Here is a 16055-nt window from a genome sequence, read left to right as displayed (position 1 = left end):
TCTCGCACATCTTTTAAAATCTTATTATCAGCTTCCCTATATAAGAACGCATCCAAACTATTAACCGATGCACAAATAAGTCTCGCCGAACCCGTACCCGATAAATACAATCGGCGCGCTGTCCGTTCATTACGATACGAAAACTCGAGCGCGTGCAGCAGATCTACAATTGAAATGTGTAATGATAGAGATTAAAAATCGCAATTACAGTCCCCTATTAGATAAAACCCTCCGCGTGCGCGCATTATACGTCGCGACGGCGGTGTGGAATATTCTATCTTGAGACACATTTCAAAATAGCGCATCTCCGCGCCTAATCTAGCAGTAGCGAGAGACTCTGCATTACTCCCCCTAATGAAGAGCAGCGGTGCGCGAGAGAGGAATAAAAAAATCGCGTTGGCAAAGATAATCCGCGCTCTCGAGTCGCCGGGATCTCGTTAGCGTCATCTAGGCTTCTGTGTGCTGCACTCGAGAGAGAAAGAGAGAGCGAGTAGAGGATCATCTCTCGTCGTCTTCGCGCTCTCCGCTGCGCGGCGGGACGTCTTCTTGCTCTTCTTCTTTAGCGGCATCTTCGTCTGGGGCTTCTGCTGCTGATGCTTCTTCGGGCTCTGCGCTCTCGAGTGGCCGGCTCTTCGGCACGCAATTCCACTCGCTTTTCACTGTACCGCCGATACGGCAGCTGATGCTGCGGTTGGTCTGATATGATAGTGTATGTATATGATGAGACGCGGGGAGGAGTCGAGGAGAAGAGAAGAGTTGCGCGAGATAGACTGGCGCCATTTTATCGAATTTCTTTGGTATTTGATTTTGAGATTGGTATAGCAACGGGAGAGTGAGGAAGTTATACAGAGGAGAATTAATGATGTTTGAGTTGAGTTTGCCGTGAACAGTGTTAGAGGCTGGAAGGAAAATATTTTGGGATGTTTGATGAGGATGATTTTGTACATACAGTAATGAATTGCTGCTCGCGTAATTCTTTCAAGTAGTGTGCGATGTTTTTACTAAATTTTAGTAAATCGCAGTTCTTGTTTTCTTCTTTAAATATATATAATAATGATGAATAATCATCGTAATAATTATTTAAAATAGAAGGAATGTGACATTGTCTATGTGAATACTTACAAGGAAAATGTTCAACATCCAAGGAACATATTTGATGTAAACGTTGCGGGAATTGATTATTTCGATGCCTTCAAAAATGGACTAATTATTTTTGCAGGGAGAAATTTAAGGAAATATAATGCTTGCGGAAATTTGGAATATTTAGAATGCCTGCGCATTCTGACTATACGCAAATTAAACAACTGGTTACTTCTGACTCAACCAATAAATTGTAATTTCATAGGTGATTTTTTAGAAAAACCAAACTTAAAGAAGTTAATTTTCAGAGATTCAGCCGAATTAATTTCCTAAATGATGTACAGAAATTGTTATCAAACTCTTCACTATAGCAAATATCTTAGAAGCGTAATAAAATTTAAAAATTAAACGTTACTGCGAGCATGATTGCAAGCTTTCAAAGAAAATTGAAGTCACCCCTCTGTATTCGTACGCATCTTATATTTATTTATTAAAGCGAGGCCGTCTATACATCCCAATACTTTCAATTAAATTACATCTTACCCAGCACCCACTTGCATCATCCGAAGCTTTTCCCCTCAAAATAAATCTATCTCATGCAGCATTTAAAGCTAAAATAAATTCCAACGCAATATGTAATAAAATTTATATATTTTCACGATTTCTATGGCATACAGTATACGCATACATAGCTTTACTTTTTAGGCACGAGCGCGACACGGAAATGCCTTATAGTTTCGTGTGCGAAAAATGTGTGAGATGCGATATCTCACGCAATTTTCGACCGATCGGGCTGAAATTTTAGGAGTCTCCTTTTGCAAAAGCTAAAAAACTATTTTTTTTATCCCGATCCTCTACGTCGTTTTGAAATGCAGGCACAATTTGTTCGATTTTTAAGCGTTTTTTTAATAAAAATTTTCCTGTGATGCGATTATCTCGGAAAGACTTTAATAAATCGGGCTAAAAATTTGTGTGCGAACTCCCCTCGTAATACTAAGCTGACAGATTTATTTTGGGCTTGATCCTGCACGTATACGCAGAATGCGGTCACCTCCAAAAATAGCTAAAAACGGTTTTTTAGGTCTAAGTCGAATCTAAACATTCTACAAAATAAAGTTAAATGGAAAAGTTATAGATCATTGAAAAATACAACTTTTTCCCATTATCATCAAATCATGAAAATGCTTATAACTCGAGTTTACAGCCCAAAATCGATTTTTTACAGCTAAAAAACAATTATTTGCCATAAAACATTACGGATTTACGTTTTACATGAACATATTAAATGTAAAAGTTGTAAATATTTTCAAAATACTACTTTTTACCGTGGCAAACATTTTTTTAAACACTTTTTGACATACACAACCCTAAAAGCGATTTTTTGATACATAAATTCAATAATAACCGGTGCAACATGCCCCATCCAACCAAATTATTTTCAGCAATTTTCCTATATTATTAAAAGCTGAGTTATATTTTGGCCTTTATCTCATACATATATACAAAATTAAACCACTTTTTAAATTAAATTATAAAAAATGCATAATTTAGGAAATACGTAATCGACGAATACAATCCGTGTAACTTGGCATTATATAACGACGTACGCTATATTAATTAAATCTTTTAAGCTGAATCAGTACAATTCACTTTCAAAATTCAAGTGTATATACTGAACTAGAAATACCTAAACTCAATAAAGAAAATTGCTTAGATTGAAGAAAAGCTCTAAGTAGCTTACTACATCCCTCTAAACTATGCTAAATACCTAAACAATCAATTTTCTAATATTCTAATTGAAATCCTACAAACGAAATATCATCCTTTTATTTACTTCCTCTTGAAAACTGCAATACAAAAGTGTTGTATTATTTATCTGAAAGTACAATAAAATAAAATTAAAATAAGATATATTTTAAGAATATCTACAAACAAAAATAAATAATTGATACAAATACAAATAAGTTACTAATTTTCCAGTAGTTTTGATGATAGTGTTGATGACCGCCAGAAGAATACCAATCAAAACTTTGACAACAATATTGAAAAAAAAAAACAGGATAATACTGTATAAGCACCGACAGGCATTACGAACGCGAAGCGCGAGCGTTAGCGGTCGTGCCTTATGCGCAAAACGCGAGCGTTGCGCGCTAATTAATTCTTCTCTAAACAGCCCTTCGTATTCCATACTCCGAAACAACCATAGTTATCATATTTTTATTAGAATTTCATATTAAAATAATTTTCCTTATTGCCGTTGAGCCGTTCTTTAATGATCCTACCTCGAGTCGCATTTTTCGTTGAAAGAAAAAAAATCATGCGAATATAATAATTATGTAATTATATGTAAACTAGCGCGCCACGCGCAGCCTTATGCACGCATTGGCTTGCCGCCCTGCATCGCGAAGCGATTTATTAAAGTCTTTCCGAGATAATCGCATCACAGGAAAATTTTTATTAAAAAAACGCTTAAAAATCGAACAAATTGTGCTCGCATTTCAAAACGACGTAGAGGATCGGGATAAAAAAAATAGTTTTTTAGCTTTTGCAAAAGGAGACTTCTAAAATTTCAGCCCGATCGGTCGAAAATTGCGTGAGATATCGCATCTCACACATTTTTCGCAGTAGAATCCCCCATATTTCCTAAAGTCTACCGCAACGACGCTCAAGAGGGGTATAACTCTTATAACTTAAAATATTAAACTATTCTGTGCCCAACAATTTATACATATTACACCCAGCGTCTTTCCAATCACACAAATAACACGAGTATAGCGCACAACACCTATCCATCTTCTTCATTTCCTCGGGGAACGAAGGAATTGCGTCTCCGTGATTCACCGCAAACTCCGTGCACTAACGACTAATTAAACAAACTTCCCCCTCCCTTCCCCTTACCATACCTAGCACACTCACACACAGAAACCGATCAATTAACCTGATCCACGGCATCGCCGCGCGTCCCTCTAAAAATAAACGGCGTGTCTGCACTAAAAATAATTTGAATATATATTAAAATATTCACCATAAGCCTGTCGCGTACACATGAAACGATTTCCTCGGCTCTGGGCTCGCCAATACTCAATTCCTGCGTGTATGTCTCGTACGCGCACCCCTCGTATGTACGCTATACGTACGTGTGCACCACCACGAGCACGTGTGAGTAAGTACACGCGCGCACCCCCCCCCCTCTCTCGAGAGAGAGGGGTGTACACGCGCTGTCCCTTATGCAGCAGGCCGTCTACGCTGCACGTGCAGCGCATTATACGTGTGTATACACACCCACACGACGGCGAGGGTGTAGGGCATATTCTTACACGAGCGGACGATGCGTAAGTCAGCTTACGCTTATTTTTCCTGTACATCGTACGCAAAATTTTAAGAGCTTGTAAAATGCGAACTTCGGTGCTTCACGCGATCGCGGAGGAATAATTAGGCCGAGATATGCGCGCGTGTGCGAGGGTTGACTAATTGGCCGCCGATACGCGTAGAATTTGGAGCTGGCGCGATAACTCGCATTAAATGTTAATTTCCTCGGATAAAGCAGTACCTGTGTATTCGTATAGAAAAGAACGCCAAGAGAGAGAGAGAGAGAGAGAGAGAGAGAGAGAGAGAGAGAGAGAGAGAGAGAGAATCGCGAGCCATGCGTCATCCGCGAGAAACACACGTGGCAATTAGCCGGAGCAGTTGTGCCTCGAGCTTTACAAATCCATAAATTAATCCGCAGCCGTGTCGAAAAAACGCAGCGTCTCTCTCTTTCTCCCGCAACCCACATTCAAAATACAGGCGGACTTGGCGCTCGGACTGTACCACTCCTTCTCCTGTGATTCCCCCGTCTCTTCACCCCATGCACACACACATACACACGCTCTCTCCCTCACCTTCTACACAACCAAGGCCCCCGTACACATCGCTGCCAAGGGAACGACGCTGTTCTCTCTCTCTCTCTCTCTCTCTCTCTCTCTCTCTCTCTCTCTCTCTCTCCCTCTCTATCTATCTATCTATCTCTCTCTCTCTCTCTCTCTCTCTCTCTCTCCCTCTCTATCTATCTATCTATCTCTCTCTCTCTCTCTCTCTCTCTCTCTCTCTCTCTCTCTCTCTCTCTCTCTCTCCGACTCGCCATCAAGCGTCGGGCGAACTCGTGCGCTGCCGCCGGTGTCTCGTCCCTTATACATACAGCACACAGTATAGAGAGCAAGCGAGAACACTGGCTCGCGCACCGTTCGAACTCGCGGCGGCAGTCTCGCGCCAACCACGCAGCAGTGCGCGCTCTCCTCACTCCCGCGAGTGTCCCGCCAGTGCAGCAAGTTTTTTACCTGTGCGGTGTACTCGCTCGAATCCAGTGCTACCGGTACGCATACATATTATAGTGCCATAGAGTGCGAAGTATCGAGAAGAAGGTATCATCGCCAGTGCGACCAGCATCGGCAGCGGCGCCAGTGCGACAAGTGTCTCGCATATTATAATACAGCGTCCAAGTGTTATGTGAGACAGAGGGCGAGAGCGAGGAGGAGAGCGACCTTGAAGAGGAAACAACCGGTGAGTGACCCTGTGGCGGATTTTCAGCGGCGTTTCCTGCGCGTCGCTTTATTTCCTATGCAGCCGCGGCGGCAGCCAGCAGCGCATTGTACAGTGTGTCTCTCTTTCTCTCTCTCTCTTTCTCTCTCTCCTCGTTCTTGCGATCTATAGTCCGGTGATATCCGCCGCGATGTGTATTCGCGCTGCGGAATCGATCGTCGAGTATGTATATACGTGTGCGCGAGTTATCCCGATTTGTATCGAGAGGTATTTAACGCTAATTGGGTTACGCCGAGGAGAACGGATTTTCAAGCGCGAACCGCCGTTGTTTGCTGAAACAATAGGTGTCGAACACACGCTGTATAGTTCGCGCCGAGGACTGATTTTCGAACCTGTTGGTATAATACTGCACCCTTATACAGCCGGCTTTGGAACTCGGTGATACTACGGATCTACACTTGAATTTATTCCCTGCGCTCCGCGTATTATCGTGTTCTTCGCGCGTTCGTTAACTTCGCTCCGGATTATTCTTCATTTTCGAATTCCGCGCGTTCGCGGATAAATTTATGAACTGCTGATACGCTTTAAAAGCCTCTCGCGCGAGAAATCTAATCGGATAGTAAATCCGCTCATCCGTTATAGGAGCTGAGTTTACAGCTATTCGCAAATAGTACAACGAAAAATATCGCCTTTCGAAAATGCGGGATTTATGGGAGATCGTCGTATACGTGTGCACCGTCGTTTACAATGTGTATACCAGCGTCATTAATCGCACGACGGCTAGCTGCACTCGCTCCGCATCAATTATTCCCGCGAATTATGAAATTTCCGCTCGACGCGATATTCGAGGCAATTAAATCCATCGGTCGCTAATGAACGCTTACCCCGCTGCGGATCCATGTAACCGCTGAAGCGGGTGCTGAGTAATTCCGAAACGGAATTAATCCATACATTCTATGCTGTACGCCAAGAATCGTCAGAGAGAACTCCGACACGCGTCCAATTAAATCCAACTATATATCCCTGCGCACCTGTCTCTCGGCGTTTCCATCGAGCGAAACATTTTTTCCGCACAGGCCGGTGTACACCAATTTCGCCTAATACACCAGCTCGCGCACCGGCTTTACGACGCTCGATCCTGCACCCGAACCGAGGGTATATACGATCGTAAAAAAGGAAAATAAACTACACGAGCCAACATCTTTCTCTCCCGTGGACGATATACGAAAATCCCCGAGTCTCGTAGTAGGCATACACACATATATCGTGCCGTACGTAGCTATACCTACGGAGCAAAGGATGCGCGCTTGCAAGGAACTCGCGAACGCTTCCCTCGTTTGTCCGCGGCTCTCTCCCTCCCGATAGCTTATGTATGTACGGATCCTACGTCGGCGGCGTCTTTTCCCACGAGAAAACGGACTTTTAATTAGCGCGCGCAAGCACACGACTACTACCGCGAGTTCAAGTGCGGCTACGTGTTCCTCGAGAGAGAATCTTACCTACTCCACGCGTGTGTGGAAGGGGATTTATGCTTCTGTTTGCTGGATTATTAGTTATTGCAGGACTGTTAGATAGACAGCGTAAAAGGGACTTCATAAAATTAAATAGACACCTCTATACAAGGCGAGCGTTTGGTACGTTTTAAATCAAATGGAGCGCAGTATTTATTACAGGCTACACAGCCGCTTATAACTGTCCCAACTATAAACAGACACTCTAGAGCTTTGTCTCTCGCTCTTTCACCGCGACATAATCAATCCCGCAAATTATATTGCTCAGGCTGTCCCGTAGCTTCCATATTTCCCGCCGTCTATGGAAGCTTGTACTACGTCATATACGCTTCTCTTCTCACCACAGCATAGTACGTGTTATAAATAAATCGGTCGGTGCTCTATGAACAATTCATGTTTTTCCCGAAGTAACTCCAATTTTTGCTCATTACGGATATCTCGCGCGCGGTAACGTCTGTCGCGGGCGACACGCGCTTCTTCTTCTTTTGGTCAATGGATCCGAGAGAGCGAGTGAAAAGAGCGTCGCGCGCGCGCGTGCAGAGAATCCTGGCCTTTTATGCGGCGGGGAAAAGTAGCGTGTGTGTTCGTTTCTTTCATTAACACCGCGACGCGCAGCTCGATCGTCTGAATCGGGTCCTTTGTCGACGAGGATTTTGTGTTTGCTTAGGTACGTAAATATGTGTCTCTGGTGATGTGTGCGCACTGTGTCTTAAAAATCGGCTTTGATGAATTCGAGGGAAAGTCGGGCTTTGTCGCAGAATCGACGTGTGCGTGATTTATAGTCGTGATTTTTTCTTACTCGTGCTTTACTATTACGCATGTGCGCAACAATGGATTGGCAGTTTTACTACACTGAAAATTATCGTTCGCCAGTGGTTTACTGTTAATCCCTCGAGCCGTGCGGTTATTCCGCAATAAATTAAGAAAAAAATCACATACCGATACACCGAATCCCATTCGAAATGGCAAATGGGTAATTTACGTCCAAGCTGCTCAGTACAGTTCAATGAAGTCCTTACCATATCCAGTGCACGCACCATTGACTCTCCTATAACAATAACGAAAAGCCCCTGAACCGAGGCCCACAATGTCTCTCCGCTGTATAGTACTACAAACACAAAAACTGCGCGCACACGTAGCCATTGAGGAGTTTTAAAAATGCCTCCAAACGACTTCCCATCACTTTCCTCCCCTCTATTCGCTATTCTTTTCTATTATGCCAACCGCACTCTCTCTCTCTCTCTCTCTCTCTCTCTCTCTCTCTCTCTCTCTGCGTCTATGTATACACACTTTTCTATATCCTCTCTCCTCTCCCCGCAGTCATTATTTCGCTCTATAGTTTACAACTTTTTGTCGCCGCCGTCGTTCAGCCCCGTCTCTCTCTCGTGCAGGTAATCTCACAAGGCGCCTTTTTTCCTTACCGATGCAGTTTTATTGACCGACGTCTCGCTCCGAGAAAGATCCGAGGAAAAGGCCCGTGTGTGTATGCAGCCGCAGCTGAAACGGATAAAGAGAGATAAGAGAGAAAGTAAGGAGAGTATATATTACGTTCGATGTAGTACCGAAGGGCCGACTCTTATCGCGTCCGGTTATCTGCGAATGCAAATTTTCTGGGGATGTATTTTAGGCGCCCAGGAAATTTCGCGTTTCTCGCGTACCCATATAGTAAGCGGTAAAGTCGAGGTGAAAATTGAACGGCTTCCTCCTTTCGACGGGAAGGGGTTTCTCGCTTTGCTCGCTCGCGCGGTGAGGGCGACATTAATCCGGCTTATACAAAGTGCCAGCCACGCGTAATACCGCTTCTTTCCTCGACCTCGACGCTTAACGCAATAACGAAACTTTTTACTTTACACCGCACGACCAGCGTCCAATCAATCGACCCTCATCCAAATCCCAGCGTTTTTCTTTTTCTCTCCGGAATAATCTACACGGGCATGGTGTATACCAGACGTAAAAAGCGATAAGCTAGAAAGTCCATGAAATACTCGATTTTCTACATTTCACACATACCGCGAGCGACACAGAGAGAGAGAACACAGCCGTGTGTCCGGTGTATAATAAAGAATCGAGCGAGTGCGCGCAGTGAGAGAGCTGCGGATAAAGGAGCAAAAGAGCGAGCGAGAGAGAAACGGTGGAAGAGAGTAGGGACGAAAAACTCGAACCTGCCACCTGCCGCCGTGACTCCGGCTTCTCTCTCGCTACTCCCTTTCCCCTCTCGTCTTCCTCCTCGTCGTCGTCGTCGTCGTCGTCTCGTGTAGTCTCGATGAGATAAATGAACTTCTGAGAGATCGCCGTGCGTACGGCCGAGCGAGCGCGTGGATAACGCAAAAATCGAACGCCGGCTTAAACGACGCTCATTTGGCGTGCGGGCTTCTTTCGATGCCGGCGCGAGTTGCTCCTGCGCTGGTTTCTTGTATGCGAGAGTTGCCGTGGAGATGAGCTTGTATATTATTCCGACTCGCCGTTTTCGGCGCGATATTCCGATTTGTTTTGCGCGATGAGGGTTTACTTCTTTTTTGGGCTCAGGATTTTTCGGGATAATTGATTTATGCTTTTTCTTGTAGCGACTCGCGGTTTTGTTGTGCAGTAATTCGATACGCTATCGTAGCGAAGTCGAAAAATGTCCTAGATTTATCGGGCCCGTGGACACAGGCTTCCGCTTTTCAGCGACGTGTACGCACGTGTACGCGGGTATAAATCAGATTACCGCGCATCGTGAAATTTTTTTTTTTTTCGCGCAATCAGCGGAGCTTAATTTCGAACATTAGCCTAGAATCCAATTTAAATTCAGAGTCAAGCTCATAATTCATGTATACTCATCTCGCTCGCGCTGATGTCTACTGCTGCCTATACATATTTTAAATTTAGATTGTATCTCGCGCCGCTAAAAGGGGCTTAATAATCGTGTGTACACGACGCGACGCTGAACGCGATTGACTAATTTTTCCGACGCGTCCACGCGTTTTAATCTCGGATCATTTATCGATCGGACGTTATTATAGCGAGACGACGGGTCGTAGACAATGGGCTGACTCGTGAAATCGCTCTATTCCGGATTGATAACTCCATTATACACACTTGCAATTAAAATACCTGCATAATATAATCCTATATTCGCAGAGAAGCGACGTCGAATCATTTTTCCTGTCTTCCGTGTACGCGCGGAGACAGGTTGAGGCGGACTGGCTGTGAAATAGAAACTACCTATCGGGAGACTCACCGAGTAAAACTCGCTCTCATCTGGAGCAATGTATCTAGTTTTCGAAGTCGGTAATATATCATTTTAACTCCCTTAGCTCTTTTTAGCTCCCTTAGGTCAGCTCTTTTTTAAAGATATAAATCAAAAGCGCCTGGAATGAACATGTTCGCGCCTCGTGTGTGTGTGTGTGTGTGTGTGCGTGCGTTTGCACCTTTGCCATTTCCTGTAAATCTTTGAAGTAACGCAGACTCGACGAAGTGCGAAGAATTGGCGTTTTGAAGAGAAAAAAAATATAAGAGTAGGCAATTGGAGAAAGTAGCGCTTTCAAAGGGATCCTTTGAAGTGTAAAATTCGCAAACGTATAGTAACGGCACATCGCATAACACTCTATATTGGCCTTAAGTATAATCTCCTGCCTCGCTCTCGACGCTCTTTATATTGGAATTACAACTTGTTTCCCCCGCGAGCTATTTGCCTTTGGGAATCCGGTTCTCCGAACTTGAAAGTAAAGCTGAAAAGTATCTCGAAAGCTCATTCTCGTGTTATTATGCTTGTACGAGGATGAGAATGATGTATTTTGACGAATCAATTGACTGTATAATTTCTTCGAGTTACTTTTGAAATATCACGAGAAAATAGAGCGATTCAGAGAGGAAGCATAACAGAGACTTTACACAGTGTCGCAGCGTCACGCGCCATAACTCCTCGGTCGCCGTGAAGTACGCCCCTTCTAATAGTTTTACAAAGCCGTAGCAGAGTATCCTGCGGACAGAGTTGGCTGAATCTCGCCAGAAAATGCCGGTCAGTTCGCGCTCTTGACACCTTGCCAAAAGTCATCCGTTAACCACGAGCACTTACTTTTCTACGCACACGACGAGTCCGAACAAAGCTCCTCTCGTGTGTACATCGCGAATAAAGGTAAACCGAGCTATTTCGGACAAACACCCCATGAAATTCATATGTTCGAACAAAACGTTCTCCCTAAATTCTAGCCACATCGCGATCTCACCCTGAAAAATTCCGAACCTCATGAATTCCGAGCTCGCCAGCTCTCCCAACGCCAGACGTATTATATCCTTGGCCTTGCCTCGAAGAAGAAGCAGCGGCAGCCGCCCGGCGAATCGACTTGGCCCATAAAAAGCCAACGCGTACAGGATATCCCTCCCGTCTCAATGTCAGCAGTAAGCCGGTGGGCTTTTATAGCTCGGGGGTAATATAGTCGCGCGCTTGCGCAAAAAGCTCTCTCGGAAAATGCGCGTATACGCACCGGCTTCTCTCGGTACATATCGAATTTTGCGCGAGCAAATTTCGATGCTGCGCGCGCACGCGACTCGCTGTTCACGCATTTCTATCACGCGCGCGTCTCGTCGACGTTGGGGATACGGGGATTTCACGACAGCAGTGGCTCTGATTAGCCGGGGGGTTTCTTTGACGGGAATTGACTCGACAAACGGAAGAATTCGTCGTTTGCAAGCTCTGTAACGTAACGAAGCATTGTGTTTTTTTTCCGAACTTCGAAAACTCCTTCCCGACGACACTTAACGAAATTAAAAACTTCGCGATAGGATTTCGCTCCTACTGTTGCGTGTACGCACGTACACACACTTGAGAAGTATGTACAGAGGAGAAGTGAAGAAGAAGAGCAAGAACGGAAAGAAAAGGCAGAGGGGCGAGTTCGCGAGAATCTCCCTGGGGCGTTGCAGCACATCGGAGAGAGAGAGAGAGAGAGAGAGAGAGAGAGAGAGAGAGAGAGAGAGAGAGAGAGAGAGAGAGAGAGAAGGACGCCGTGTGTATGCGCCGCGGTATAGAAAGGGTCCCCGAGGAAGACACGCGCTCGACGCTCCGGGAGGACGGAAAATTGCGGTTGAAAATGTTAATCTTTGAAAATTATATGATGGGAGAGAAGAGACGCCGCGATGAAATTGATAGAATTTTATGGACTTGTCTCGTACACACGAGCGATAATATTCCGCTGCTATATCGCCGCCGCAAAACTGTATCATTCAAAGGAGAAGGGAGAGATGGGAACAAAGAAAAGGGGAAAAAGCGAGGAGATTAAAGTCGCTGCAGAAGAGAAGAGATAGGGAGAGAGAGAGAGAGAGAGAGATAGAGAGAGAGAGAGAGAGAGAGAGAGAGAGAGAGAGAGAGAGAGAGAGAGAGAGAGATAGAGAGAAGTACACGGGTGTGGAATCTCCGCCGTGCGTTTATACGCGCGTATATATATTTAAAGTCGCGCGCGTCTTATCTGCGAGCTTTTATTTCTTTTTCAATTCTCGCTCTCTAGTCGCTACGCGCTTAGTCGCGCTAAATATTTCGAAAATAATAAAACGCTCGTTAAACGCACAATAACGCTGACGTCTCAATGCTGTAAATATCGAGCTGAAATATAGCGCCGTAATTATCTCGATAAGATACTTCGTACGCGTACCGATTCGAAATGCCATATTTTCGCGTTTCTTTTTGTGAGCATATAGTAGGCGGAGAAACAAAGTTGCAGAAGGCTGCGGTTAGCGGAATGTTTCCGGGGCGATTTCGAAAATTCGCTAACCATATGTTCGCGACGATCCGTAGCGTAATTACACCGTTACGATCGATCCGCGCAATATGTCTTGATAGAAACAAACGAGTAAACGTAGAGTCTATAAGCGTAATTGGATATCAGGATTTTTTCCGTCAAAACACTGTCCTCTCCCGCAGTAACGAATCGAGGATCTTAATGAAAATCGAATTAATATCCAGCGCCGATTTCGCCCCAAAAGGAGCAAGCCAGCTACTCTCGCTACTTGACAAACTGGAAATACTCGCGATAAAGCAACCTATACGCAGCAAAAGAGATACGGCGCAGCCCCACCTCTTACTCGGAGAAAAAGAGACACACTTATATAGATCCGCGTGTGCATATGCATTCAAATTTTCCGATGACGCCCTCGAGAAAGCCATCTACGATCGCGGATCGGTATAAAGAGAACACACCTCTCGCTGCTGGGAGGAATCTCCGTGTAGGAAATGGAGCAGCTCTCGCGCTCGGCTCGGGAAAATATACGAGGAGCGATAAAATTCAAAAGAGGAAAAACAGTACAAAATACATACATCCGCGCTGAGGTATAGGAAAAAAGGAGCAAATCGACTCGAGAGAGGGAGAGAGAAGAGCCGTGATCCTTGCGGCGACTGGCGTGTGGATACGTGTGTACGTACGGTTATATCCCGTTCCTCGTCGTCGAATCATACTCGACACAGTCAAACGTACACGACTCGGGGATTTCAACGCTGCGGTGCTGACGTTGATCGATCGCGATTCTCTCTCTCTCTCTCTCTCTCTCTCTCTCTCTCTCTCTCTCTCTCTCTCTCTCTCTCTCTCGTTTTCCACCAGATTCGTGTTATTGTTTGCGTTCGCGCTTCGCTCTTTGTTGCTTTTCATACGCATGTGTGTGTATGTGTACTTATCGCAAGATGATGCCGCAGTTTTGGGAGATGGTCCCATGTGGAGGACGATGAATTCTTTTTTTCGATATGCAGATAAGGATTTACGTTCGACGAGAGAGACCGTTAGGTGCTACTGCCTGTGCGAGATCCGATCGCCTGATGAAAGTTTTCGAGAGGCGATTCCGCGCGCTTTTTATGGATTATGGACTCGCAATAGGCGTGCTTATACCGATAGTCCGCGCAGCGCAGTTATGTAGATCTCAGTGATTTTACGCGATGCTTTATATGCCCTGGAATATGCTTTTACTTGTTACTATACACTCTAGAGCTGCACTGCTAAATCAGCGCCCATGTATACCGTCTTATTCGAACCGTTATACTACACCTCGAATATTTTTATAATCGAGATCGATTAAATTCAATAAACGCCGTATCCCGAGCAAGTAGGTGCGTGTGTGTAAGTGTACATACCTAACGCAATAAAAAAATCGAAAAGCACCTGCTGGCGGTCTAATTGGCAGCGGGCACTAAAGCAAGAGAAATTGTTGGTAATTTCGACAATTAGCTTACTTTATGCTCCTTTGAACACATACGCGCAGAGAGAGAGAGAGAGAGAGAGAGAGAGAGAGAGAGAGAGAGAGAGAGAGAGAGAAACGCCTCGGCAAATGGTCCGGGAAACTCGACTCACGTCGATGCTGCAAAAATATAATACCGTAGCAGTAGTTCGCGCCGCGATTACCGCAGAAATTCCCCTTAAAGTTTGCGCGCGTCGTTTTCGAGAAAACTACAGAAAATTCCTCCAACTGTCGTACTAACTCTTCCGCGTGCGCTCGCACTTTCAACGGTATTTGTTAATGTTATAACACACGCACACACACACACACACACGACCTCGTCCCTTACACTTAAAAAATACCTCTCGTCAATTATTTTTCCTACGCGTACACATCTTCTTCGTGAAAGTGAGATGTTTTCTTCTCGCAATACTATAACTCGTGCAGGCGGTCAATTACGCCCCAGAGGTGAGCTCGAAAAGAAGAAAAAACGGCGTATCAACGTCATCCTTTATCAAAAGAATCACTTAGCAAAAGTAAGCATCGCACGCGAGGCACCTTCGCTGTATACAGTGTTATGTATACCCGGCATATAAGAGAAGAAAAATAAGCCCGCGAGAGAAAAATTGAAATCAGCACTCGCGTGAACGAGATAAAACTCACCCTCCTCTGCGCTGCATATACGATAACGTAATTCGGCCCATGTGTGCGTTATCGCGGCTTCTTTCATACGTATACACCAGAGAGAGAGAGAGAGAGAGAGAGAGAGAGAGAGAGAGAGAGAGAGAGAGAGAGAGAGAGAGAGAGAGAGAGAGAGAGAGAGAGAGAGAGAGAGAGAGAGAGAGAGAGAGAGAGAGAGAGAGAGAGAGAGAGAGAGAGAGAGAGAGAGAGAGAGAGAGAGAGAGAGAGAGAGAGAGAGAGAGAGAGAGAGAGAGAGAGAGAGAGAGAGTAAGAGAGCAAGTTTAGATAGCGCTACCCTTAGACTTCCGACGCGCTCTCTCTCTCTCTCTCTCTCTCTCTCTCTCGGGGCAGCAGCGGCAGCGGCGGCAGCGGCGGCGAATCAATATTTGGAGGGTAAGCGCCCCCACGATACATGAGTCACTCACCCCTACTACGCGCGAAAGCAAGAGTGTATGTGTGTGCGAGCAAGCGGCGTCTATGAGTCTACTCCTGCCCCATTGTTCTTCGCGCTCTAATGCTCGCTTCTTTCACTCGAATTTCTCTCTGTACTTCAGCAGCAGTTTTTTTTGCACGTGTATGTACGCTGGGGGAGCAAACAGAAGAAATACAGCTTTTTTCGTGCGCGCGTGAGTCATCTCAGTTTTCAGGACTGGCTGCGGTCCCGATCGTGTAACGGAGATAACGGGGTGCGATAATATCGGGGTTTGGTTTTTATTGCTAGAATTTCTGTTCAGGGGGGGGGGGGGTTTGAATGGATTTTTTTAATAAAAAGGTCAGTGTACGCCGATATTTTTTCAGGAGAAGATGAGTGTGTATGTGGCACGGACGGAAGCGAGTGATTTATATCTTTCATATTTCGGCCGGCATTGTTCGCGCGTACGGAATCTTCTCGCACAGTCAGGGGAAAAAGTAGAGATAGAGCTCGCACAATGCTCTGAAAAGTTTCTTTTCGGGAAAAGGCTGAAAGAAAGTTACAGCGCGATACACACGACTTGGCGAAAATAATGGAGCGAAAACGGAAACTGTAGTTTAAGAACGTTGTACGTTGTATGAAAAATCGATACATATAGCTAGAAGGATAGAGTGTAT

General features: G+C 45.0%; 1 protein-coding gene across 4 annotated transcripts in view; it reads left to right on the top strand.

Moving 5' to 3' along the window:
- The first annotated feature begins 5339 nt into the window (after nt 1-5339).
- LOC100118524 (protocadherin-like wing polarity protein stan) overlaps nt 5340-16055 on the top strand; it is a 43780-nt gene continuing 33064 nt past the window's right edge. For all 4 annotated transcript variants that reach the window (XM_016988843.2, XM_016988842.2, XM_008213986.3 and 1 more), the window contains exon 1: nt 5340-5619. The gene's annotated coding sequence lies outside the window, so the exon portion shown is untranslated. The remainder of the gene's footprint in view (nt 5620-16055) is intronic.

The sequence above is a fragment of the Nasonia vitripennis genome, chromosome 1 (assembly GCF_009193385.2).
Source record: "Nasonia vitripennis strain AsymCx chromosome 1, Nvit_psr_1.1, whole genome shotgun sequence".
Classification (NCBI taxonomy): domain Eukaryota; kingdom Metazoa; phylum Arthropoda; class Insecta; order Hymenoptera; family Pteromalidae; genus Nasonia; species Nasonia vitripennis.
Note: the sequence above shows the minus strand (reverse complement) of the source record. Positions and strands in the feature narration are given on the sequence as shown.